Below are 8,530 nucleotides of genomic sequence, written 5' to 3' on the forward strand. Positions count from 1 at the left end.
TCCATGTAGATACATAATAAAATATTTTCTTTTTTTTTAATCTTCTTTGTGCCAGACAAGATAAGAAAAAATAATAATTGCACTTTAGATGGCTGTTCACAAGCTTCCCTTCCCCTTTGCCTTTTTAAAATAAGGTTAGGAGGCAGTGCAATTTGCTGCTCCTTGAAGGCAAAAGTGGTAAGGTAAAACTTCATCTCACATATTTCAGGTATGTTGTTAGGAGAGACCAGTCCTTGGAAAAAGACATGATGCTAAAGGTGGAAAATTTCAGGGAAAAAAGAGGTAAACCTTCAACAAGATGGATTGACTAGGGAGGAAATAGTGGTCATTATGCTGAGTGAACTCAGTCCTACAAGGATAAATATTGTGTAAAATCATTATTGTAGAGTGAGTATAAGTATCTATGAAGGGTGGGAGAGGGTGGAAGTAGAGGGATGTGGATGTGCAGAGTAAGGGGGAATTAATCATTGGGTTGTACAATTTGATGGGTGAGGGGGTGAGGGAAATTGACAGTATTTTTTCAAATTTGTATTAGAATTTCGTAAATTAGCTAGTGAAAAAATTAAAAAAACAAACAAGCTTTTAATTTTTCATTAGTTTAAAATAAAACAAAACAATAAAAAATGACAATAAAAAAAGGATGAGTTGACTTAATGGCTTAATTAATGAGCTTGAGTCATGTATCAGAGATGATGATTTCACCGGACATAGCAAGGTTCAGATCTGTTATTCTTAGGGTGTCAAGGAGTTGCTGGATGACATAAACAACAACAACAATGAGGAAATTTGCGCATATTTTCTCCACTTGCTTTACTATTTAACTCATGGCCTTCGAGTTGGATCCACATCAGGGCTGAACCTCCATTAAATTTCTGAAATTGTAAATCTTATGGGAGTAGATAGCCCATCTTTGTCTCACACAAGCACTGGCAGATCTAAACCACCAGAGAAACACAGCATTTTGGGTGAACCCAGAAACTCTTTATAAAGTATACTCTCAGAGCTCCCTTATATGCATGGATATATTTACAGTAAATACAAACATCACCCACCAGAAATAAGAATAATTTGTTTAGTCTTTTCTCCTTACACCTATTTATCTTTCCTATCTGTCTATGTATACAATTGTAGTTTAATGTTTGTTGTTGTTGATAACTCAAGACTGTTTAGATAATATACCTTTCAATATGAAGCCCTTGTGCACCTCTCTGTTCTTTCCCTTTGATTAGTGACATTGCCCTGATCACTGCTTAATTCTGTTAATTCTTAATAGCCTTTCCTTCACCCAAACAAATACCTGTCTGTTATTTGGTTACAGATTTTCTCTCCTTTCCTCTTTCACCTCTTGTAAGCATTAAAGAAGGTGTAAATGATTTGTTTCACTTATCATAGTGTCCTCTTGGTTCATCCTCATTATCCTTCTTGAATTCTTTGTTATTCTTTAATATGTACAGTATTCCATTGTGTGTATGTGTCATAGTTTGGTTATATCAAGATTCTTTCTTGTCTTTGGTTTTAGGAAGTCTGAGTATCCTATATCTTGGTTACCATCATTTGTTATCAATTCCATGTAGAATTCCTTGAGTTTTATACATGTGTATTGTTTAATTTTCTTTTATATTAGGAAAGTGTTATGCTATCAAATCTTGAACAATTCTTTCAGTACTTTTGTTAATTCTATTCAATTTCTTTTAAGGAATTATGATATCATGCAAATTTTTCCTCTTGATAGTGTCACTCAAAGTTCTTATGCATCTTCTTTTTTTTTTTCCTTGTGCTAACTGGGGTCAAGAGATTTGACTTTTAATTTGTTAATCATTTCTTGGGTTAATTCATTCTATGCTTTTGTCCTTCTTCTGTATTATCTATCTCTTACACTTTAGAGTTACTAGTCTTCTGTTTTTTTATGTTTGTTAATTAAATTGACTTTGACATTTGTTCTTTGGTTGTTTCTTGCCTTCTTCCAGGGTATTTATTTTGCTTGTGTTTTTCCAGAATTGGGATAAAATATACACCTACATATAATTCCACATTATCCCAAAGAAAGGTGACCCAACAGAATGCGGAAACTACAGAAAAATCTCACTGATTTCACATGCAAGCAAGATTTTACTGAATATTATCAAAAAACGACTGGAACAGCACATCAACAGAGAACTATCAGAAGTCCAGGCTGGGTTTATAAGAGGTCGTGGTACTAGAGATATTGTAGCTGATGTTAGATGGATCTTGGCTGAAAGCAGGGAATACCAGAGGAATGTCTATCTGTGTTTCATTGACTATGCAAAGCATTTGACTGTGTAGAACATAACAAACTGTGGCTGACTCTGAGAAGAATGGGAACCCCAGAACACTTGACCCTTCTAATGTGAAACTTATACTTGGACCAGGAGGCAGTCGTCAGAACAGAGCAAGGGAACACTGCATGGTTCAAAATTGGGAAGGGCGTACCCCAGGGATGCATCCTATCTCCATACCTTTTCAACCTATATGCAGAACAGATTATCTGGGAGGCTGGGCTCTATGAGGAGAAATGTGGGGTCAAGATTGGTGGACGATTTATCAACAATCTGCATTATGCAGATGACACAACCCTGCTTGCTGAAACTGAGGAGGACCTGAAGCGCCTGCTGCAGAGTGTCAAGGACTGCAGCCTACAATATGGATTGAGGCTCAATGTCAAGAAGACAAAGATTCTCACCACTGGACCAATTGGCAGCATCAGGATGGATGGTGAAGAGATTGAGATTGCACACAGCTTTAGTTTGCTTGGCTCCATAGTCAACACTCTTGGCACCAGTAGCCAGGAAATTAAAAGGCGCATTGCCATGGAAATGTCTGCTGTTAGGGACCTCTACAAAGTACTGAAGAGCAATGGTGTCTCTTTGGAGACTAAGGTGCGTCTGATACAGGCCATGGTCTTCGCAATCACTTGTTATGCATCAGAGAGTTGGCCAATGACCAAGGAGCATAGAAGGAGAATTGATGCCTTTGAGCTGTGGTGCTGGAGAAGAGTATTGAGAATACCATGGACTGCTAAGAAAACAAACAGGTTTGTCATGGAAAGGGTTAAACCGGGTGGCTCCTTGGAGGCAAGGATTCTGAGGCTCCATCTAACATACTTTGGACATGTTGTGAGGAGAGACCGGACCTTAGAGAGGGACATCATGCTTGGGAGGGCAGAGGGACAGTGCAGGAGAGGAAGGCCCTCTATGAGGTGGATTGTTTCAGTGACTGGGATAATTGGGATGGGAGTGTCAGAGACAGTGCAATTGGCACAGGACAGAGTGGAGTTTAGGGCTGTTGTACATAGGGTCGCTATGAGTCGCAAGCGACTAGACGGCAGATAACAACAACAACAACAATGTATAATTCCTTATCAGGTAGTTCTGTTAACTGTTCTTCCTTGAGGAGATTCCTGATGCTTTATTTCAATTACTTTTTGCAACATATTTTCAGTTTTTTTGGTTTGTAGTCATCTAAATTTTGAAGTTGTTTTATTTCTGTTTTGATTATATACTAGTTTGTTCCACATAGATATTGTGGTTGCTTTTTTTGGTATCTAAATAGGCATTACAGATGAGCTCCTGTTTTCTACAGAAGAAAGATGAGCAGTCTCCTACCAGGCAATTCACAGCCTTGAAAACTTGCTGAAAGGTCAATTATGGGTTGGCTCTGACTCAATGTTACACAACAACAATATTATAAATTGGTTCCGACTCAATGATAAACAACAACAACATTGTATCATCAGTATTTTCAGGTCACTTAAGCTATAATAAAAATAACATATTAAGAGGTAATCTTTAGGTAATTCAATATGCTAGTTTCACTGATAAAAGATTGGTGTGGAAAGAATTGCATTAGGAAAATCTACAGGTTACTGCACTGATTTGTAAAACAGCAAAGGATCAAAATATAAGAATATGTGGCATTGCAAAATAGATGGAATCTTATGTTAAAAATTACATAGGTAGCATATACTCATTGTAGAAGAACTCAGAAAATACAAGTAAACACGATAAAAGTAATTAAAATCTTTTCTAGTCCTCTATTCAGCAATGTGCGTTGATATTTTCATGTATCTTCATTTTGGCTCTTATTTTTTTACTTGTGTTTTTTCTTGTACATTTGTACAATACCAGTGATGTCACTTTGTGTATCATTGTTTTTTCCAACTCCTAGTAAGTCATAAATTTTTCCACATTAGGAAATTTACTTTTACATACCATTTTTAAAGACTGTAGAGTAGCTTATATGCATGTTTATTAAAGGATATTTACCAATCTTCTACCAATGTTTTTAGGTCATTTATAATTTCCTTATTTTATAATAGAATTATAATGACTTTAATATATATGCTGAGAAGATCATTTGAAAAGTAGGACTCTATGAAGAATGTGGCATTAGGTTAGGAAAAGGACTCATCAATAACCTCCACTACGCATATGACACAATCTTACTTGCTAAAATTTAGGAGAACTTGAAACACTTGCTACAGAAGATCAAATAATGCAGCTTTCAATATGGATTGCATTTCAATGTAGCAAAAACACAAATCCTAGCTGCTGGACTAATAGGCAACATCACAATAGATGGAGAAAAGATTGAAATTGTCAGAAACTTCGACTTACGTGGATCTACACTCCAGTTCACAATATACTTAATACTAGTAGTTAGGAGATCAGAAGATCTCCTATTTTTCTCCTGTATTTCACTGGGAAAATCTGTAGTTAGGAACCTTTCCATATAATTGAGGAGCAATGGTGCCAGATTGAGGAAAGAGCTGGGCAATAACTAAAAATGACAGAAGAAGAATTGATGCCTTTGAATTGTGGTGTTGGGGAAGGGTTCTGAATGTGACATGGACTGCCAAAAAAGCAAACAGATATGTCTTTGAGAAGGTGCAGTCAGAATGTTCCTTGGAATGAGGTAAAGATGATGAAAACAGAAAAATCCATAAGGGATGATGCAGCAATGTTGATCTTTGCACTTCTAACAACAATGGCAGCTGATGGCTATTTCATGATTTATGTGTTTTTTCATGAGTGGGACTGGATATAACAGTGATGGCTGCGTATGTGAGTTTTTGTGTTGAATCACGGTGTAACCTGTTAATAACATTGTAGGTGCACAGCTTAATCTACTTATGACACGATTCAGTGGTTGGTGGCAGTTGGTGAAGGTTGTCTAGTGAGTATCTGGCAACAGGGTTGGGCATCCCTAGTTATGATTTGGTGGAGTTTGAGGAAGGAGACCGCACTCCTGGTCACCAAGAAGGTGTGGCAGAGAAAGCTGGGTAAATTCATCCTCTGGTCACAGTTCACATTCTGCTCCCAGAGTACTTCTGGGTTGTTTTTGTGGTTGTTAGGTGCTATCTACCTCTCCAGAGTGCTAAAGAGTAATGATATAATTATAGAGACTAAGTATGCATCAGACTGCTGAAACAATCACTAAATATGACAGAGGAATAGTTAATCCCTTTCAGTTGTGGTGCTGGAGAAGAGTTTTGAACATACCATGGGCTGCCCCAAGAACAGGGCTATCTTAAAGAGGGTGTAGCCAGGTTACTTTTTGGAGGCAAGGATGTCTAAATATGTCTAATACACATTAGGCATGTTTCCAAGAGGGACCAGTTCTTGGAAAGACATACTTGAAATAGTGGAGAGCCAGTGTAAGAAATGAAGACCCTGGAAGAGATGGATTGACATAACAATTATGACAATGGGAGAAATATGTTAGAAACAATGTGGTTGCTTTAAAATAGGGTAGAGTTCACAGTTAGGGTTGCTATGAATCATAGTTGACTCAATGGCACATAATAACAATAATCAACTCTAACTCACAATAACCTATGTATAACAGATCCAAATATCGCCCAATTCTAATCCATTCCAACAACTTTCTCTGTCTTTGCAGTCTCTCTATCAGTCCATCTTCATGTAGATAATCTCTTTTATCAACCCACTCATATATCTTTAAGTGGAATATTTACTATTTAGTACTTCAAAGAAGTTTTCCAAGTCTTTTGAACTTTAAAGAGGTACTAGAAGAAAGAAAGGTCCTTTGGGGTTGATTTTGTTATATGCATTTGGGTCAGAACCAGCTCATAGCTGACTCTCCAGTGGGTTTTCAAAGACAGTACATAGTACAGAGAGAATTACCCATCTTTCTCCTGTGGAGTGGCTATTGGGTTCAAACTCAAGCCTCAGGGTTGGCACTACAGCTCCTTGTCATTCAGCCACCAGAGCTCCCTCCTTTGGGGTTATCACAGCTAGTTATTCAGTTCCTGTCCAAATTCAATTAGGAAAATGGTGACTAGAGTCCAATGTCTCCAACTGCCACTCCACTTGACTTTGCTTCCATGCAGACAATTCTATTACTGGCTCCCTCTTCACTAGAATTCTCTTCTTCACTATACTTTTCTCCTCCAGGTGTAGTTTGTATTCCACTTTGTGTATCTGTCTCAAAGAGGATTCTGAGAAGTAGACTTCTCCTTGGCCCGATGTGTTGCCTCCTGTAATTTAAAAAGGTTTGGATGGCACTCCATCTCTTTCCTCAGTCACAGTTCTAACTCTATATACTTTTCCAGTAGAAAAAAAAATTATTACAAGGGCCTTTTTTATAAGAACATTTACACTGCTCTTATAATACTTTATCTTATACAACTTCTGAAGTCCAGCATGCTACAGATAGGGTAGACTAGTTTTATTCCCCAAAAGACTACTCATATTCTCTTTATGTATTTTTTTTTCTTTCTGTCCAGAGGAATGTTTCACTTAAATATTGCATCAGCCAACTCTGTCTTTCTGCTCTGAGATTCAGTTTCACCTTTGAGGGAAGCTTTCTCAGTCATCACAATTACTGTAATCAGTGTACGTCTATCTTGCTTTATTATTTTTATGTGTTGCACTATTTTTTTCATTGCATGTTTCAAAATCTATTTTACATGTTAATGTATGGATTTGTATGGTTCCCATATATATCACTAGAATATAAGGTCAACAAGGCTAGCACTTAGGTCCTTTTTTCTTCACTAAGTACCCTACACCTATCTATAGATTGTGTAGAGCATAGTACATTTATCATGAATATACTTGAGTAAATTATATAGAAATACTACTAATACCAATCGGCTAAAGGTAAATTTTTACTGATGGTGGGGAAAATATCAGATGAATTTGGATGTCCTGAATGAAACAATTAGTTTAAAGCAATGCAAGTACAAACTCAACAAACCTATCAGAATAGCTAAACCATAACGTCTCAACTTAAATATATCAGGTCATCATTGCTTAGACCTAACTTGTCCTTATTGTTGCTGTTATGTGATTTTGGGTTAGAACCAAATCATAGTTGACCCTCTAGGAGGTTTTCTGAGGCACTGAATTGCAGGAAAGCTGATTGCCTATCTTTCTCCTGCAGAGAAATCGGTGGATCAGAGCCACCTGCCTTTGGGCTGGCAACACAACTTCTTACCCACTAGGCCACCAGAGCTCCTCAAAAACCAAATAAAAGTATCTAAAAAGTCATACAAAGAGAAATAAAATGCCAGAGAAGAGATAAGTTTCAGAGGATAAGTCTCAGAAAATGGCAAGTTTTCAGAAGGAGATCAAAGGAAAATAGAGGAATGACAATAATTTGTCAATAAGAAAAGAAAACCCCTCTTAATGGGATGGGTAGGGGCTGTATAGAAAAATAAACAGGGCACATCAAGTTCCACTTAGATTTGATGAGAAAAGACACATGTACCCTTAGGCCTATTCTGATGAAATTATATAGCTCCAATTCTAAAGAGAAATCTTATAAACCTTCAGGGAAAAGAAAATAAAATAGTTTCACACAAGAAAAAAATGGAAGATATTTCAAATTCATTTTGTTTCCTTCAAATTTACTGTTTTCCACTGAAAGGTCTTTTGAAACTCTGTAAGAAGAATCTCTGGTGTTACAGTGTTTAAGCACTCAATTACTCAATGGAGGGGTAGAAATCAGTGCTTTGAACCCAGTCTGAATTTTGAACCCAGAGGAAATATGTTGCAATCTGATCCCATAAAAACTACAGCCTTGAAGAAATTGTGAGGCAGTTCTATGCTCTCTTATAGAGTCACTATAAGTCATAATTGACTCTAAATAATGGGTTTCAATAAATTATATATTTTTATCTACAACTTATGGTAAGCAGACAACACAACTTTGCTCACCATGTCTAAGCATTTGCTGCAGAAGGTCAAGGACTGCAGTCTTCAATATGAAAATTGCATCTCAACATCAAGAAAACAAAGATTCTTCCCACTAGGCCAATTGATAAAATTGTGATAGATGGAGAAGAGCGTGAGGTTGCTAAGATCTGTACTTAACAGTCCTAGCACCAGCAGTCAGAAAATGAAAAGATGAGTTACTTTAGGAAAGTCTGTTATCAAGAACCTTTCCACCTTGCTCGCTGAAACTGAGGAGGACCTCATGCACTTACTGCAGAGGGTCAAGGACTGCAGCCTTCAATATGGACTGAGGCCTAATGTCAAGAAGACAA

The sequence above is a fragment of the Elephantulus edwardii genome, unplaced genomic scaffold (genome assembly GCF_000299155.1).
Source record: "Elephantulus edwardii isolate Elephantulus edwardi_28Jun2011 unplaced genomic scaffold, EleEdw1.0 scaffold00041, whole genome shotgun sequence".
Lineage (NCBI taxonomy): Eukaryota > Metazoa > Chordata > Mammalia > Macroscelidea > Macroscelididae > Elephantulus > Elephantulus edwardii.